General features: G+C 37.0%; 1 protein-coding gene across 31 annotated transcripts in view; it reads left to right on the forward strand.

Annotated features, from left to right (window-relative positions):
- The window catches only part of si:ch211-236h17.3, a 416,859-nt gene that overhangs the window by 229,605 nt on the left and 169,345 nt on the right, over nucleotides 1-17,909 (forward strand). The window contains exon 5 of one of the 31 annotated variants that reach the window (XM_073939291.1): nucleotides 14,637-14,785. The exons of the other annotated variants lie outside the window; for them this stretch is intronic. The gene's annotated coding sequence lies outside the window, so the exon portion shown is untranslated. The remainder of the gene's footprint in view (nucleotides 1-14,636; nucleotides 14,786-17,909) is intronic. 31 annotated transcript variants of the gene reach the window in all.

The raw sequence follows: 17,909 nt of genomic DNA on the forward strand, positions 1-17,909 counted from the left end.
CAGCATACACAAATGACCATCCAGCTATAAAGGCCCCTGTCAATCCCACCGCTGGATGAAGGTCGCGGGCAATAACAATCAACCGCATTTCATTATTTTGTCCAACAAGAAAGGAGGAGACGGAGAAGTAAAGTGAGAGAGAAAGAGTGACATGCATGCAAAAAGGGTCCCACCTCCTTCCTCCCCCAAACCTCTCAGACCAGCGGCCTCCCCCTCCACCTTTTCTGCACTCTCATTTATTTCAATTTGTCATGCTTTGCTCCCCCCCTCTGCGGGAGAAGCGGCGAGAGATGGGGAGAGAAATTGGTATCTCCGCTCGCGCCGTAATGAAACATTTAGATGCGAGCAGAGCTATGCCTCCGCATTAGCAGCGGCGATGAAGGGAGATGGCTCGCGGCACACAGCCCACTCCACCTAATACCTCTCTAATCCAGGTCAAAGTGGGACACTTCTTCTCCTTAATCAGTATTGGCACCTTCTTTCCGAGGATGTATTTATGGTATGAAAGGTCCAGCTGTGGAGCCGCTGCGGTTGATGCCACGAGCCGCTCTTTTTCTGACAGGCAATGGAAAAATAAATCACGGCTCTGCATTTGTATAGGGCTGGAGATCAAGGACAGGTGCCGAGATTGAAAATCCTATTGGTATTTCAGAGCTAGTGCCTTTCGTTGAGGACCCGAAGATATGAAATGTTTCGTGAGGAAACGCTGGGGTAAATAGCCGTCGGAGGGTAATAACGTCATCTATTATGATTGTTTTCTGGATGGGAACGGTTTTATACACGTCGTAATAACTGTTGTAAGTGTGGCCTAACCCGAAATGGAAATGTTATGAGGTGTTTTAGGTGTCAGGTGGTCTATTTAGGACATCTTTAGATGTTTAGGAGTAGAATATGGAGCGTCAATGAAATCCCAATCACAATATATTCTCCAGCTAGTTTGCTATAAAATGCAAATGAAGCAGAATGTATCTGAAGTTTTAGCTCACATACAGTAAAATCGTAAAGTATTCATACCTTTTCACTTCATCCACATTGGTTTATGTTACAGCCTTATTCCAAAATGGATTAAGTTAATTTATTTCCTCAAAATTCTACACACAATACCCCATAATGACAATGTGAAAAAATATTTTTTTAAATTGTTGCAAATTTATTAAAATAGAAAAGCTGAAAAATCACATGTACAGAAGTATTCCCAGCCTTTTCCGTGAAGCTCTAAATTGAGCTCAGGTACATTCTGTTTCCACTGATCATTCTTGAGATGTTTCAGCAGCTTAAATGAAATCCACCTGTGGTAAATTCAGTTGTTTCGACATGATTTGAAAAGGCATACACCTGTCTATATAAGGGCCCAGGGTTGAAAGTGCATGTCGAAGCACAAACCAAGCATGAAGACAAAGGAATTGTCTGTAGACCTCCGTGACAGGATTGAGGAAATGCAAAGAGGAATGGGGATAAATTCCCAAAGACAGGTATACCAAGCTTGTGGCATCATAATCACACTAGATAAATGTATTTCAGCATTCACGCTAGATAGATGTACTGTACTCTGACATCAAACGAACCTTGTTGCGGACCAAAAGTTCTAGTGTAAAAGCATCTTAGAAGAGGATGGAGCCTTTACACCTTGTGCCTAGATTACTCCAGCAACAACAAACAAACAAACCAAAAAGGCATGAGGCCTTTGAATAATATTAAAATTTTTTATATTGTATTATTTACAAAATTTTCACTTTCATTCTAATCATTTGGTAGAGCTTTTCCCCTGGTTGTTATTTTTAAGTTTTTTTAATACATAGTTACACAATTTGAACATTCAATCATTCTTTTTCGTTTGTCCCTTTATTCATCTGCCACAGCGGAATAAATCGCCAACTTCTCCAGCATATGTTTTACACAGCGCATGCCCTTCAAGCTCATTCACACTCATACACTACGACCAATTTAGTTTATTTAATTCACCTATAACGCTTGTCTTCTGACTGTGGGGGAAACCTAAACACCTGGAGGAAACCCACGCCAACATGGGGAGAACATGCAAACTCCAAACAGAAATGCCAACTGACCCAGGCAGGGCTCAAACCAGCTACCCTTTTGCTGTGAGGCGACATCGCTACCTGCTGCCGCCACTGTGTCGCCTACAATTTGAACAAATGCATTTATTTAACATTCAGATGTAAACCTATCGTACAGCTGTATATATATATATATATATATATATATATATATATATATATATATATATATATATATATATATATATATATATATATATATATATATATGCCATGCAAGACCATAACCTTTAGTGATTGTGTGTCTTCTACTACTGTACAGTCTTAATAACTCTCAATAACATTTCTAAATCAGGGATTATTTTTTTTCTCTGATTCTATTTGTTGCTAGTGAGGCATTCAGATCCCCGCATATGCCTTGTATACAAGTTTTATATACATTTACAGTACGAAAATGTTTGCTTTGTTTCCATTGCACCACTTCGGATCAGCTGCCGTTTTCCAGCTTTTTCTGTATGCGACTCCCAACTGGTTGTGTTTTCACAACAAGTTTTTCCCCAGTATTTTTAAAGCATGATGAAACCACTGCTTCACTTTTGCTATGTTGTTCGACCTTCAAGACTGAAGTTAAACACCAGCGCTCTGTAAAATACATGATCGGATGAAAAGAAAGCACTTTACGACTTCTAATGGCACGCTGTCAAGCTGAACAGAAAATTATACACAAAACAAGTTTCTTTATGGACTTTGTCACAATAAGTTGCCTGGGTGTGGTTAACTGAAAATAAAGCCTTGCGTTTGGTTTGATTCATCACCCAAATATGTAATAAACTTCAGTTCCACAAAAGACTCACTGAAATAAATGGTCAGATGTGGCTGACAGAACATTAAAGTTTTGACAAAGTTCAATTACAGTTGGGGTGAAATCAAACAATGGTCCGGTCTCTTGTAAAACAGCATTTGAGTAAATTGTTTTTTAATGAATGCCTTTTTAACAGCTTGAATCCTTTATTCTGTCATCACTGGACACACTTTATCTCTAGTCTAATAGCCACGAGTGCAAAGTGCTCAATATAATTCCTCTGAAGCTGCCACGGCTCTGTCAACGCTGACTGGACTTTCATTAATTCCACTCTGAAATCGATGGCTTCTCTTGTCACGGCTTTGCAATCAGTGCCATTTTTCCCCTTTTTTTTCTCCCAGTCAGTGGTCTGCGCTCTGCAAGTTGGTGAAAGGAAGAGCAGAGAAGTGACAGAAGGGTCAGTCAGCCATAAGCAACGTGGTCGTGAGTGAAGTGTGTGTCCAAAAAGGGAATCCACCTCATGTTACCTTCAGCCATACTATGACCCCCACTATTTCTCATTACTGTCACAGTTGTTTTGTCGCAGGAGGGACTGGACAAAACAACTGTGGACTGCAGTACTGTGCCAAAGTTTGAGGTCTGTAATAATAAATTGATCTAAAATGAGAATTGATTATATTGTGACAATTTAAAAGATCAATTAATCGTGTAAGGTTCGTAAATCGTATAACTTCGCAGAGACAACCACTTGGAGGAATTTACATTTTGTCATTTAGCAGACACTTTTGTCCAAAGTGACTTACAATTGAGAAGACATTCAGCAGTTCAAAAAGAGGAGGCAATACAAGAAGTGCTAATTATACAAAGGAACTGTTAGTGCTCAGAGGATTAGCTGCTAGAGTAAAATAGGGTTTTAAAGAGAGATATAAGTGTTTCTACTGGTGGTTTGTCAACTCCACTCACCTGTGTGATAAACACGTTATAAATGCATAGTGTATTTCTTTTTTTTATCCTTTAAAAACTGATTTAAAATCCTTTGACACACAGCAAGCCGTTGGTTTTTCCCAGGTATACCATGGTATAGCTATTGGCCAGTTAAGACTAATTTCGCAGCACATGTATATATGATGTTAAAATAAGCCTATGAGATGTTAAAGCTCCTAGTGCCACTAGTGCTTTTAACCCTTTCACATGTACAATCACACCAGTGTGATAAGCCTTGGCTGGTCCCTGACGTGTACGATCACACTGGTGTGATTGAAACATTCAGAGCACACGTCATCAATATTATCAAATTTTTCAACTCAAGCTCATACTGATTACATATCCCTATATACATTTCTGGAGAGAGCCAAATACGTTCGATGAGCTATGTTTTTTTTTCAGTATTTGTTTTTGCGAATCCACCAGAGGCCGATGTGTACGCTTTTTAAGATCTCAGATTTCTCTCGAAGTGCCATGCGTTGTCGCCTGCCATCTGCGCACTGTTGACTGACTGACTAACTGACTGACTAATGCTGTGTTCACACCAGACGCGGATAAATCGCGCTATTCACGCGTAAATTGCCAAGTTAACATTTGAGTTTACTTGCTTCATTCACGCGTCAAACCCCGCTTCATTTGCGCGTCAAACCCCGCTTCATTCGTGTGTCAAATTCACTTCAGAACAGACGCGGATTTGCGTGTTGGGCAGGTCTTCTGTCTGCCCATTGACTCTAACTTTATTGCTAAATGGCTAACTTGGATTTTATGAAGAAAATAACAGTGTTTATGGGTTTTATGAAGGCTGAAAAACAGCGTTGATACGTTTAGGGTCGTGTCTGAGTCCACTACATCCTTTCAGAGGTGCATCTAGCTCTGTGAGCTCATAAACTCCTCCAGAAACTGAACCTGGATGATGGAGGCTTTCAGCGGTGCTTCTGACTGAGCCAAGCCCAGTTTGATGAACTGTTGTTGGTGTCGGCTGGAGGATTTCGCCCGGGACACCGACAATAGGCGATACGTCACAATCTTGCCCCCACAAGAGCAAGCTCCTGATTGTTTAACTCGGGGCAAATGTCCGCTGAAGTTCAGATTTTCGAACTCGAGTGATACGCGCGTCAAACGCGCAAAACTCTCAATTCACAGCGTGCCATTCGCGCGTATCGCGCCGCAGGATATCTATTCGCACGTTTGCATTGACTTAACATGTAAATCACTCGCGCTTAACGCGCGTTCCGCGTCTGGTGTGAACGCAGCATAACTGACCGTCTGATTGAATGGTTTTCAAAATCACTAATTGACCAGCGCCCATCCACTTCCCTAAACCCAAACGCAATGTTTTCAGAAGCTATCCAGAAAAAAGAAAAGCCCTCATAGCAGCAGGATTTTTACTGCTTTTTCACATTTTACCACCCAGATTTTTCTCACCCTTTTATTTACTTGTTTATTTTTAATTTGTTGGCTTTTTTTTTATTTTTTTGTCTTACCTGCTTTATGGAAATGGGTCAGCTCCATTCTGCATCTTAAGTCCACTGACGCATGTGGGGAGTTACTGGGCAAACTGCTAACATCGGAAAGCCGTTCAGACAGAGGTAATTGGTCAGCTGGTAAGCGAGAAAAGAAACGTCATCATACTGCCCCGTAGCATTTGTTTTATAGACGAAGTGCAGCCATTCGTTTCTCTGGCTACACAAATCGCAATCTCCAGAAATGTACATAGGGGTACATTTTCAGAATGAGCCTATGTTGAAATTTTTGTCATTTTTAGATTAATTCAGATTTTTGCCCAAAAACGTTGGAAATTCCAAAGAAAAAAACTTGTTTTCTTAATTTTCATATATAAACAACCTTAGAAAATAGCTTACAAAAATCTTTAAGGGGAGGAATTAATCCACTTAAAAATGTTTGTTTTGGTAATTTTCAATCAAAGTTTGACTTTCGTTTGGAGTGGCAGGAAGGCACTATTGACGTCAGTTTGATCCCTTAAACCACAATATTCTTAGCCACGCCCCTTATACCGTTAGTTTGCTACAATTGAATGATGTGCAAAAAGAAAACCCCGCCCCCTACTCAATATTCCATTTCAGTTGTATGTATCAGCATACTGCAAAATGTGTCTCAGCAATTTCCGCTTCACAAAGAATTTAAAGGAGTACAAGGAATTAAAAGGCAAGTAAGAGAGAGAAAGAAAGAGAGAGAGACACACAAAGTGTAATTTGTCAGCTGTCGCGCTCTCATTCCGGTTTGATGTCACCCCATTACAGTATTTGTCAGTGGTATTGTCCGCACATGACAGATCCATAATTTCAAAAGAATGATCACACAGAATGTCTAATCGCTCTCTCTCCTCGACCGCTTCTCGGACACGCTTAGCCAAACTTCTGCGACATTAGCACCTCGGCGTATCACTGATCATTCATTAGGATGGTATTATGCCGATGCAGGGTCAATCTAACTCTCACCACAGGCTGTCAGGAGACTCGATCAATGTGTAATTATATCTGACCACCGTCATAAATAACCCAGCTTGCAAGTTCAAGGTTGAGCTTAATTGTGTTACTCACATTGCTCATGCACTATTATGCTTCTGTTGTGTCGAGCCTCAAAAGCTGGTTTTGAGCTTGATGTTTAGCCCGTAAGCTACGGATAGATGGATGGATGGATGGATGGATGGATGGGAATTGTAGCCTTAGGACTGAAAAATAATCTTGGTGGTAGTTTGACAAGTTGCCTGATTTATTATGGTTAACACACTTTAAGGAGCTTATAGACAGAATACCGTCTGTCACGGTAGAGTTGTGTGAATGTGTGATTTCATTGGCTAAGAGAGAGAGAGAGAGAAGCTTTTTATGTAATGTTTATTATATATACCCATATATTTGTATGTGTGCGCGCGTGCGTGCGTGCGTGTGTGAAAAATGAGTCGTGTGATGATAATGAAACGACAAAACAAGAAAGTACTGATCTACTGAAATGCATTTAATATTTTACATAAAAAGGATTTTTGGTGAAGGCAGCTTAGAAACGCCTCTCATGTTGAGGATGTAGTCACATGCATTGCTCTGGTGATTTTTTTTTTTATTTTACAGTCTTCAACAGATTGTAAAAATCTTGATGGTACTGTGGGTCTTGTCTATCAAATCTGATCTTTAATTTGTATTTTTTATTGGATTCAAGTCAGGTGATTGCCTGGGCCATTCTATAGCTTGATTTTCTTTCTCTGAAACCATTTGAGACTTTCCTTGACTGTGTTTTGGATCATTGTCTTGCTGAAATGTCCACTCTGGTTTCATTTGAATCATCCTGGTAATGTAAATGTTGGACTGAAGCAGCTGATACTAATTTACAATGATGAAGGGCAGAGGGTTGCTGAAGAACTACTGAGAGATTTCAGCTACTGTCTGGGCTTTCACTGGCTTTCTACACCTTCCTTTCTTCATGTGTTCAATACTTTTTTACTGCATCATTTTATTTTACTACACATAACTTTATTTATAATCTAGTCAGATTTGTTTTCTTAGTGTATATATATATATATATATATATATATATATATATATATATATATATATATATATATATATATATATATATATATATATATATTCCTTTGGCTGTTATCAACATCTGGATTAAATTTCAAGTCAACATCACCTTTAGAAATATGTTTTCTGAAAAAATTGTTATGTGTTCAATTCATACTTTCCCCAAACGTATTCATAATCCTGGGTATGAATATACAGTACATCTGGAAAGTATTTATAGCACTTCATTTTTCCACATTTCTTTGTTACAGCCTTATTCCAAAATGAATTAAATTAATTTATTTCCTCAGTTCTACACACAATAACCCATAATGAAGATTTTTTGAAATTGTTGCAAATTCATTAAAAATAAAAACCTGAAAAATCACATGTACAGAATTATTCACAGCCTTTGTCGTGAAGCTCTAAATTGAGCTCAGGTGCATTCTGTTTCCACTGATCATTCTTGAGATGTTTCAGCAGCTTAATTGGAGTTCACCTCTGGTAAATTCAGTTTATTGGACATGATTTGAAAAGCTATACACCTGTCTATATAAGGGCCCAGGGTTGACAGTGCATGTCAAAGCACAAACCAAGCATGAAGACAAAGGATTTGTCTGTAGACCACCGAGACAGGATTGTCTCGAGGCACAAGGCTGAGGAAGGTTACAGAAAATGTTCTGTTGCTCTGAAAGTTCCAATGAGCACAGTGGCCTCCATCATCCATAAGTGGAAGATGTTTGGAACCACCAGGACTCTTCCTAGAGCTGGCCAGCTTTCTAAGCTGAGTGATCTGGGGAGAAGGGCCTTATTCATGGAGGTACTGTAATACCATCTAATACCATCCCTACAGTGAAGCATGGTGGTGGCAGCATCATGCTGTGGGGATGTTTTTCAGCAGCAGGTACTGGAAGACTAGTCTAGATAGAGAGAAAGATGAATGCAGCAATGTACAGAGACATCCTGAATGAAAACCTGCTTCAGAGTGCTCTTGACCTGGGACAACGGTTCATCTTCCGGCAGGGCAATGACCCAAAGCACACCACCAAAATATCAATGGAGTGGCTTCACAACAACTCGGTGAATGTCCTTGAGTGGCCCAGCCAGAGCCCAGAACTAAATTCTATTGAACATCTCTGGAGGGATCTGAAAATGGCTGTACACCGTTGCTTCCCATCCAACCTGATAGAGCTTGAGAGGTACTGCAAAAAGGAATGGGCAAACATTCCCAAAGATAGGTGTGCCAAGCTTGTGGCATCATATTAAAAAGACTTGAGGCTGTAACTGCTGCCAAAGGTGCATCAACAAAGTACTAATAAATTTGCCACAATTTCAAAAAATGTTTTTTCACATTTTCATTATGAGGTATTGTGTGGAGATTTCTAAAGAAATAAATGAATTTAATCAATTTTGGAATAAAGCTGTAACATACAAACACAGATGTGGAAAAAGTAAAGTGCTTTGAATACTTTCCAGATGCACTGTATGCAAATATGCTTTTAAAGAAGATATGTGCACATTCAATTCTGTGGTGTCCAAGTTAAGTTCATAATGTAAAAATTATTTTAAATTCAATATTTGTAAATATCAATATTTTTTATGAATATTAAATTACAATATATGTTCCACCAATAATGTTCCAATGTCATTCAGCATAATAGACAGATATGTATGTAAAAAGAAAAACGTACAAATTTAGACATGTACTTAAAGTATTTTTTTAAATAGTGATTTGTAGAGTAGTAGTTAAAATGAAATAACAATAGACTATTTCACATTTCCGGGTTTCTCAGTAGTGAAAGTCATTATAGTTGGGAAAACGCAGTAAATGGGAGAGTACAACAAATATATTTTTTTAACATTCTTATTTGCTCAAATATTAAAAGAAAAACCCCACGATGGTTTTATAAAGACTTTCTGAAAAAGGAAAAAAGATGTGTAAGACTGATGACGACAGCCAGAGGCGAGAAAAATGTCAAATTTACTCTCAGTCCCATAGACGCTGCATTAGAAACGCCTCGCACAAGCAGTAATTCGCTTTTTGTAATTTAAAGCAAGGATGATATAATACATACATAAATACACATAAATGTTCGTAAGTTAAAACAAATATTTAAATATTAAAAACTTTCAAGGATTAAAGATGCTGATGACCATTAAACAGGTCATAACAGGCTTGTGAAAAGGGTCCATTGATTATTATTTTGGGGTATGGTACTTTTAATGCTTTCAAATGCCTGACAGTTGTTGGTATATAAACAACTGTTAAACTTATTGAAGACTAATTTATAGTATACATTTTTTATTTCCTTTATTTGTGTATTAATATGTATATGAATGTGTCTGGCCTAGCAGAAACACTGACTCAGCCAATAGAGCATTAGGAGTGAGGTTGTCTGGATCATCTGATCAATGACAGACAGCATACTTGTTGTTAATTTACACTGTTGTTAACTCCAATGAGTAAAGATAGCCTAGCAGAACAGTACACCTCATATATCATAAGAATATATCACACAAAATAGTACAAAAAATAGTTAAAATGTCCTTTTATAACTGGATTTAGTGTTGCCATGGAGCATGCCAACCAAGGGCACAAGCTCAAGTGCTTCCAAAAGCCCTCGCTACCATTGTGCTCTCAATCCAGAAACTTGTTTAGCAAAAATGAGCTATTCAAAAGAAAGCCACTCAAGCCCAAGTAAGTGAACTTATGTTTTTTTTTTTTTTTTTTTTTATCTGTATTACAAAACAGCACTGAAGGAGAGACTGTATCCATATTTAGAGACCTGAACATTGCCGAGACCCACAATGTCAGGAGCCTTGTGTTTGGGTAATATGCAGTATGTACTGTAGAGCCATTTACACACAGTATACAGTAAAGTCAGATTGTTTGGGCCAATCAAATGCTAAAGTGTCTAGAGCATCTGCACTTTATAATCAGTCACTTAATATAGAAATAAGCAAGTTGGTGCAGACTACAAAAAATATACCCATTTTCTCAGTTTATGTAAAGTCGGATAGTTTTTATCTGTGAAAAGCTTTATTCGTAATTTTAAGATCAAATCTGTAAAGTAAAATAGATCACAGATTTTTTTCTTTTATAGATGCAAAATTGAATTCCATTTTTACAATTCCAAAAAAAAATTCCATTTTACAAAAGAGGATTTCCATTATAGGTGCATCATTAATGTTAAGAAATTTCAAAAAAAGAAATGAGTATGGGTTGGAGTAACCCTGATTTTCAATCACAACAAATGAAACACATGAAAGCATAAACTGCTTTAGAAATACCATGTCTCTCTTCATTTAGTGTGAATCCAAATAAATGAATAAGCTTGTGTGTAAGCTTGACATTAATTTCATTAAATTTTCATTAAAGTTGCTTTATAAGTTGCAGGGTGTTTCAGATGATAAAAAAGTGTCTTATATTCCAGAAAATGTTAATTGAATCACTGGTGTAATTACTGCTTGAAAAAGTTGGTCAATTTTCATGTCAGTAGTTGCCATTATAAATCCCATTTTGTTCCTTACTTGTCACATAAGAAAAACTCTGGTGTATTTAGGATCAAATCCCCACTTGCGCCTTTTATAAATGAAGCCTACTTTATATTTACAGCCTGATGAGTTCCTGTGATCAGTACTTTGAGTTCAATGAGTTCAAAGTTCCGCCACGGTGTCAACACGTCAGCTGGGATTACTGACGCACACTGGAAGATTCACTTTATAATCGCCAGTGCTCCCGTTCATACTCTTTCTTTCTTAATGAGACAATTGTGTAATTGCCTAGTGATTTCAGAGGGTAATAGATTAAACTAATCCTCTCAACAAAATATCTGTGTTTCCTTCTTGCCAAAGAAACTTTCCTATTACCAGCTAAAGCCCATTAAATTGCACTGTTGGATTTACAAATGTAATCAATAGATAATTGTCTGGGGCTTCTTTCAACCGCATACTGATGGCAGACCACACGCTGCTTTTGTATTTTCTAATCTAAAGTCATTTTTTTCTCTCTTTATTACCACTTATGCATCTCCTATCAAACACGGAGGAGGTGTGTGTTTCTATAGTTCGCATTAATGAAGAAAGTGTAATGTTTGGCCCCTTGATTTTTATTCTAATTTATGAAGCATATTGAAGTCCCCCTGAAATCAAATGGAAGTAACTACTGTAGAAGCTAAAGTGTGTTTCAAAACAATGACCGCATTTGCACTTAGAAGATAAAAGCATTCAAATATTAGTTTCTCACTTACACCAATAAGAATTGCTTTTGTTTTTCATCACTGAACCCTGCTTGTCAGATATTCTAGCCAATCAGATGCTCTCTAGTATCTGAAGCATCCGCCCTCTTTAAGACACGACTGAAATTAGTCACTTATTAAACGTATTATTTAACATATTTGTGCTAAATAATGGGTATTATTTCTGTATTAGTAATCGCGATCATAAACTAATCATTCTTTTAACTGGATCTTCTAAGTGAACCGGTTGAACTAATTCACCAATCGAACTTAATCATTTGAACCGATGCTCTTCTTCAGTAACGTTAAGCACTTATCCACAAACTACTTACTTTTAAACATGCCTGATACCCCCCTCTGACTCGAAACTAACCAATTTCCTGAGTTATTCAGTTATTAGAACAGTTCACAGAGATCGGATTTGAGAAGCGGTGGACCGAAAATACTGAGCATGAGTGATTCAGTGAACCAAACACAAACAGTAATGACAGCCAGCTGTGACAGAACTAAACTTGAACAACTGCAGCGCGGGAAAACCGAGAGCTTAAATGAGAGGATCTGTTGAAATAACGTAAGTTTATTTCAAAACAGAAAGTCGGAATGAGATTTAAATAAGCAAATCATGCTCTAGTTTGGTTGCAAAATGTAATTGTAAGAAACTTTTCAGATCATGGTGATTTTTTACCTGACTGAAATTAAGATAGCTAAATACATGATTTTTGATATGTTAAGTCCAACCTTGGGAAGATTGTCACGAAAGATTCTGTGTAGCTGCCGTCAGATGCAATTTTCAAATATTACACACTATAATATGCACTTAAAAAAGTTAATAAATAGCTAAAATCATAAGAATAAATAAGAAATGTATATTTGTTGTTAATAGATGTCAATTTATTTCAAATTATTCAACTAAAACTATAAAAAGGTTTGTTTTTATGTTTAGCTTGGGAATTATTTCATTGTTGCAATTAAGATATTTTTCTGATTCACTTCAAGTACAACCGTATAAGGTGCTGCACTAATAACTCGTTTGTAAGGATTATAGCTGTAAGAAGTAAACATAAGTTATAGTTTATTAAAGAGAAACTATAACCCTTAAAGTTTATTCCTCTTGAGTTAGAGAGGCCAATGAGGTATGTGTCGTATGGTGTTAACTTATATAAACATGTATGAATATGTGTCCGTAATGTATAATTATACAAAGTGTATATTTTTACATGTTAAATGTGCACTTTATTTATTAGTTGTGTGTATTTTTTGTTCATTACGTGCAAACACCACCTTTAAAGAGTTAATTTAAGTTGATGTATTTCTTTTCGTAGTTCTGACAACATTGTTGGGACAGAAAGGGATGCAAGGCTAGAATGTACATGTACATACTACAGACTCATGACTGAATAAATGTCAGTTAAAATCAAGAACCACTTGCGCCTTTGTTTCATCTCGAGAGGAATAACAATCCGGTTCGTGTCAAAGATCTAAACTTTTCATCACTACTGTGTATTTAACCTCAGAAGAAACCTTGCACACATATTTTACTTAAGGTTGCTATGTTGTGGGCTGTTTTATTTGAATTTGACAATGGGTAGATTGTAGTGGTGGATAGTGTTCTTGTGTCAAAAAAATGTAGCCTATCTTTGGTTGAGTTTTTATTATACAATATTTATTCTGATAATTTTGAATCTTGCACCTAAAAAATATCATTATTTACAAAAAAAAAAAAAACTAATACTGATACTAATAAAAAACTAAACTAAAAGTAATTTCAAAATATAAAATCTAGTAAATCTCCCTATAAAAATGAATTAAAACTAACTGAATTTGAAAACAAAAAGTCAAAACGAAATAAAACTAATGAAAAGCCAAAACTATTATTACCTTGCTTTAGCCTAAACTAAACATTCTTAAATTAAGATCAGTTTACTTGAGATACAAAACTACTTACAAACTATAGAGATACAAACTCATTCATTCATTTAAAGCAAACAGCTATACTAATGACAGGTGTCAAATCAAATACACTACTGTGCTAAACTGGGTCAGTCATTTCTTTTATTTGACCAGTTGAAATGATGAACCCAAATACTATTGCTGTTCAAAAATAAGCTTATTTAATTCTTCTCACAGAGCTCCTCGTCTTTCGATGGGCGTCCCACCCCAGGGATTTATAATGAGTGTGAGATGACCTGATCTGATACTCCAGCATGACGGGGTCAGGCAGCGGCGCAGAACCAGCCACTCTGTGTGATCGTGGCTAAAATGAAATCAGAGCGAGCGTCGGTGACACGGTTACCCCAGCCTAACTGACTGTGATTACCTCTTTCTAACCTCAGACCTCCAGTTCTTGGACTTGACCCTTGACCCGTCGAGGCTGCTAGAAATAAAAATTACAGACAGATTCGCTTACAGTACATATCGCAGCTGATGCTGAGACAGCAGTGGGTTTAAATCAGATTGATGCTTCAAAGTAAAATCTCATGCTCCTTGTTTGTTGAGAAAAAAAAGAGCAGGGATTATAAAATATAAACCTGCTCATCCATGAAAGATAAATGCACAAAGAGATAGGATAATATGGAGAACCTCAATGGCCAATCAGTTCAACACTACATCTGGAATGACTTACCAGTTCTTGACATACAGAAAGTCTGTGTTTAACAGAATTTGGATAGGAAGCCTCAATCATCAGCAGACAGAGTCAAGACTACTTTTACTAAGAGCCATGTTGTGTGGATTCAGAACTGATCCAAAATGCACTTCAAGACCAAAGCAAGTTTATTAATTCCTTTTTTGACAGGGACAAAAGACAATCAAAGAACTCTCCCAGAATTAGCTACATAGTGAGGTTTAATCTGTAGTCAGTGCAGGAAATACAAATCACACAACCAAAACATAAATACCAGACCATAATCAAAATAAATTACATCAAGATTTCAACATAGGCTCATTCTGAAAACGTAGTCGGATATTTATTTCTGAAAACCGCAAATTATGTAGTCAAAAGTACGTATGGCTGCATTTTGTCTTTAGAATGAACTCTATGGGGCGGTGTGACAGCATTCCTTTTTGCGCTTACCAGCTGACCGCTTACCTTGGTATGGACGGCTTTTCCGCTGTTACCAGTTTGTCCAGCCAGCTCACCATGTACGTCTGCAGACTTGAGATGCAGAGAGGAGTTGACCACAGCAACGGGGCTCGAGTTCAGTGAGGAACGGTTCCAGAAAACGGGTGAGACAAAAGCAGAATACAAAAAATAAAATAAACAAGTAGTTAACAGGGTGAGAATGTGGTAAAATCTGAAAATGTGGTAAAAATCAGGTTAAAGCTGTTCTTTTTCTGAATTGCTTTTGAAAAACACTGTTGGTTGGGTTAAGGGAAGTCGGTGGGTGGGTCAATCGGTGCTTTTGAAAACACTATTGGTTGTTAGTGTTTGGATGTATTGATGTATTGGATGTAAAGGATGTATTTGGCGCTCTCCAGAAATGTATATAGAGGTACGTTTTCAGAATGAGCCTGGGTTGCTAGATTTATATGTTTTATAAAGGAAAATGCTGTTTGTCACCAATCGAAATGGGTGAAATAGTTATTTAAAGTCCTAATCTCTAAACCTGATTGAAAATATCCTTGGATAAGAAAGTGATGTCAAAATTCTGCTACAGAGTGTGCAATAGTGACAAAATGAGAGACTAGTGATGTCCTATCAGAGACTTGGGATTTTTTTTTTATTAGAAAACTGAAATAGAAGAGAAGATAAATAAATATGTTTGATACAATGAAACATTTGATAAAATCTGAGTATATGCGTTGTTTTAGTATTTTGTTATATGTAGTTATATATCAAGGTAAAAAGTTGTTCCGTGAGTTGGGATGTTATGATGGAGTAGGAGAGTGAATTTATCTCTGATGATTGGAGGCAAGATTGTATTTGAACTGCAAATCAAGTGTTTTGCACACACCCAGCAACCCGGGTCGCCTCGTTGTTGCGCATTACTCGCTTGCTTGGGTGGTTGTGACTTAACCCCGTTTTTCCACCGGAATTCAAAGGTTGTCGTGTCCAAAGCAAAGGCTTATACAACTGCCACCACACACATAAACCATGGTTAAAATCATAGTCGTCGTAAACACTAATCAAATTTTTAACAAAACGAATATTTTGCAGTGTTTGCTTGCCCTTTACAGCATACTGTATAATTCTATAAAATAGAAGTAAACTAATATTCATTACAAGTTTATTTAAAAAAAGCACCAAAATAGTTTTACATTTTGTGATTAAATTTTTTTCAGTTTTTTCAGTTAAATAAAATATTTCCATTCATATATTTCATAGAGGATTCCAAAAAATAGTATAGAAATCTCATCTCGTCTCATTCTCATGAATGCAATCTTGTCTCATGTTGTGAAATTTCTGCCATGAAACTCTATGTACAGGTCAGCTAATATTTGTATCATTAACTACATGGCGCAAGAGATTGGTTGCTGTCACGCCGGCAGCCAATGAGCAGTATAAATGCAGTTTCAGTTTAAATGCTCCCCATCATTTTACCATCCTCCACCCCAGCTCCACCTGTGTTCAGATCTGCCACAAGGATACATATATATATTATGTTTGCAGCAGCAGTGTGTTATATTCTCAAACGGCATGTCTGTGTATATACTGGCAGAAGCAGGACTTGGTACGTGCTCTCCCATAATAATCAAAACAGCAGCAGCAGAGCTTATTTATTCCGCCAAGACCAAAGATATTAGCACTGCCATATAGATATTCATAACCATACTAAATTTCGAAAGTCATCTTGCAACTTGTATTTCTCTTTTAGCAAAAGCAGTCAAAATAATTTTTAAATAAAATAAAAAAACATACCTGAACAAGTCTATTAAGTTTCTATAAAAGAGAGAGATTCGAGCTGTAATATTGTCTCCTGGGTGCTGTTGTTAGACTGAGCAAAGTTGCTTTATTTGAATGGAACTAATTGTATTTTAATTCAACTCTTACATTTTTTCTCCTTTGAGTTTTAAGACAAAGACAAAAAAAAAAAGCATGAATATGAATAAATGATCAGAGGCGGTTGTTTTCAGCATCTGTGACATTATATTCCGCTCTCCTGACATCTCTGCTCTGTTCAGCTGCGGTTTTAAAGGACAGCAGAAACCCATTTTCAATTCAGCCTCGACGCAATCCTTCAGCGCCGTGATTTGGTAGCATCTTTGAAGAGCGCCGCTGTGTCCTTCAGCCTGTAAATGGAAAAATAATGCATCAATAACATTGCGCCCATTGTGAGGAGACTGGTGTGGTGCGAATTAGCAAAAGATGTTCAGTAGGAGCGCTTCACGCACAATACTCCTAAACACACACAGACGCTGTCATTTTACCGTGGGCCCGGTTGCCATGGCGATGCATGGGTTTGCAGGTTTGCATGGACACTTGCAGTTTTTCAATACATTAAGACATAATGGCAGTGCCCGCGCTGGATACGCCAATTTGTGCCTGTGCAGCTCGGCCTTATTGTTGCACTCTTCTCTTGTTATTTTCTCTCGCGCTCTCATTTCTTTTCTCCCTTGATTCGTCCTCCTTATTTACACACATACATTCACGCGAAACACTATTATCCTTCCAAGTACCTTGAAAACAGTACTGGAAACATTTGCGTGTAGCGTAGGCATGTTTTCATTTTCATTTTTTCTGGAATTGTATGGTAATGTCAGCCTCGCTAAATAACAATATAGTGTGCAAAGCCAAATGAAAATGGTTTGAGGCAGCGCGCCGGCACAGGTGAGTGAGAAAGAGAAACAGAGAAAGCCAGTTTATATGGTTTTGCATGATTTTCTAGCTTGTCTGGATCTGTTTTGTATGATTATCAACCTTTCCAAGATTGTCTGTATCACCTACTACTTTGAATACCAATAGAACTTGTGTATGCCCAGTATACGCAGTGACACATCCTTTTTTAATAAACTAAGACATGCATTTGCACAACTGTAATAGTAAACCATTTAGTATTCAATGAAATCTCCCAACCTCCTTCCCATATTATTATTATTATTATTATTATTATTATTATTATTATTATTAAGTAACACTTTAGAATAATGGTCCATTAGTTAATTAATATATTTACTAACATTATCAATAATCTTGTAAACCATTTATTATTCATAGTTCAGCATTAATTAATGCATTATTAAAATCCGAAGTTATCCTTGGTAACACCAATGAGTTAGCATGAACTAACATGAATTAAAGCTATTTAATTAACGAAGATTTCAAACTAACGTTAACGAAGATTAATAAATACAGTAATAAATGTATTACTTATTTTTTGTATTGGTAAATGCAGTAACAATAGTAAATTAC

This window comes from Danio rerio, chromosome 23 (genome assembly GCF_049306965.1).
Source record: "Danio rerio strain Tuebingen ecotype United States chromosome 23, GRCz12tu, whole genome shotgun sequence".
NCBI classification, from domain to species: domain Eukaryota; kingdom Metazoa; phylum Chordata; class Actinopteri; order Cypriniformes; family Danionidae; genus Danio; species Danio rerio.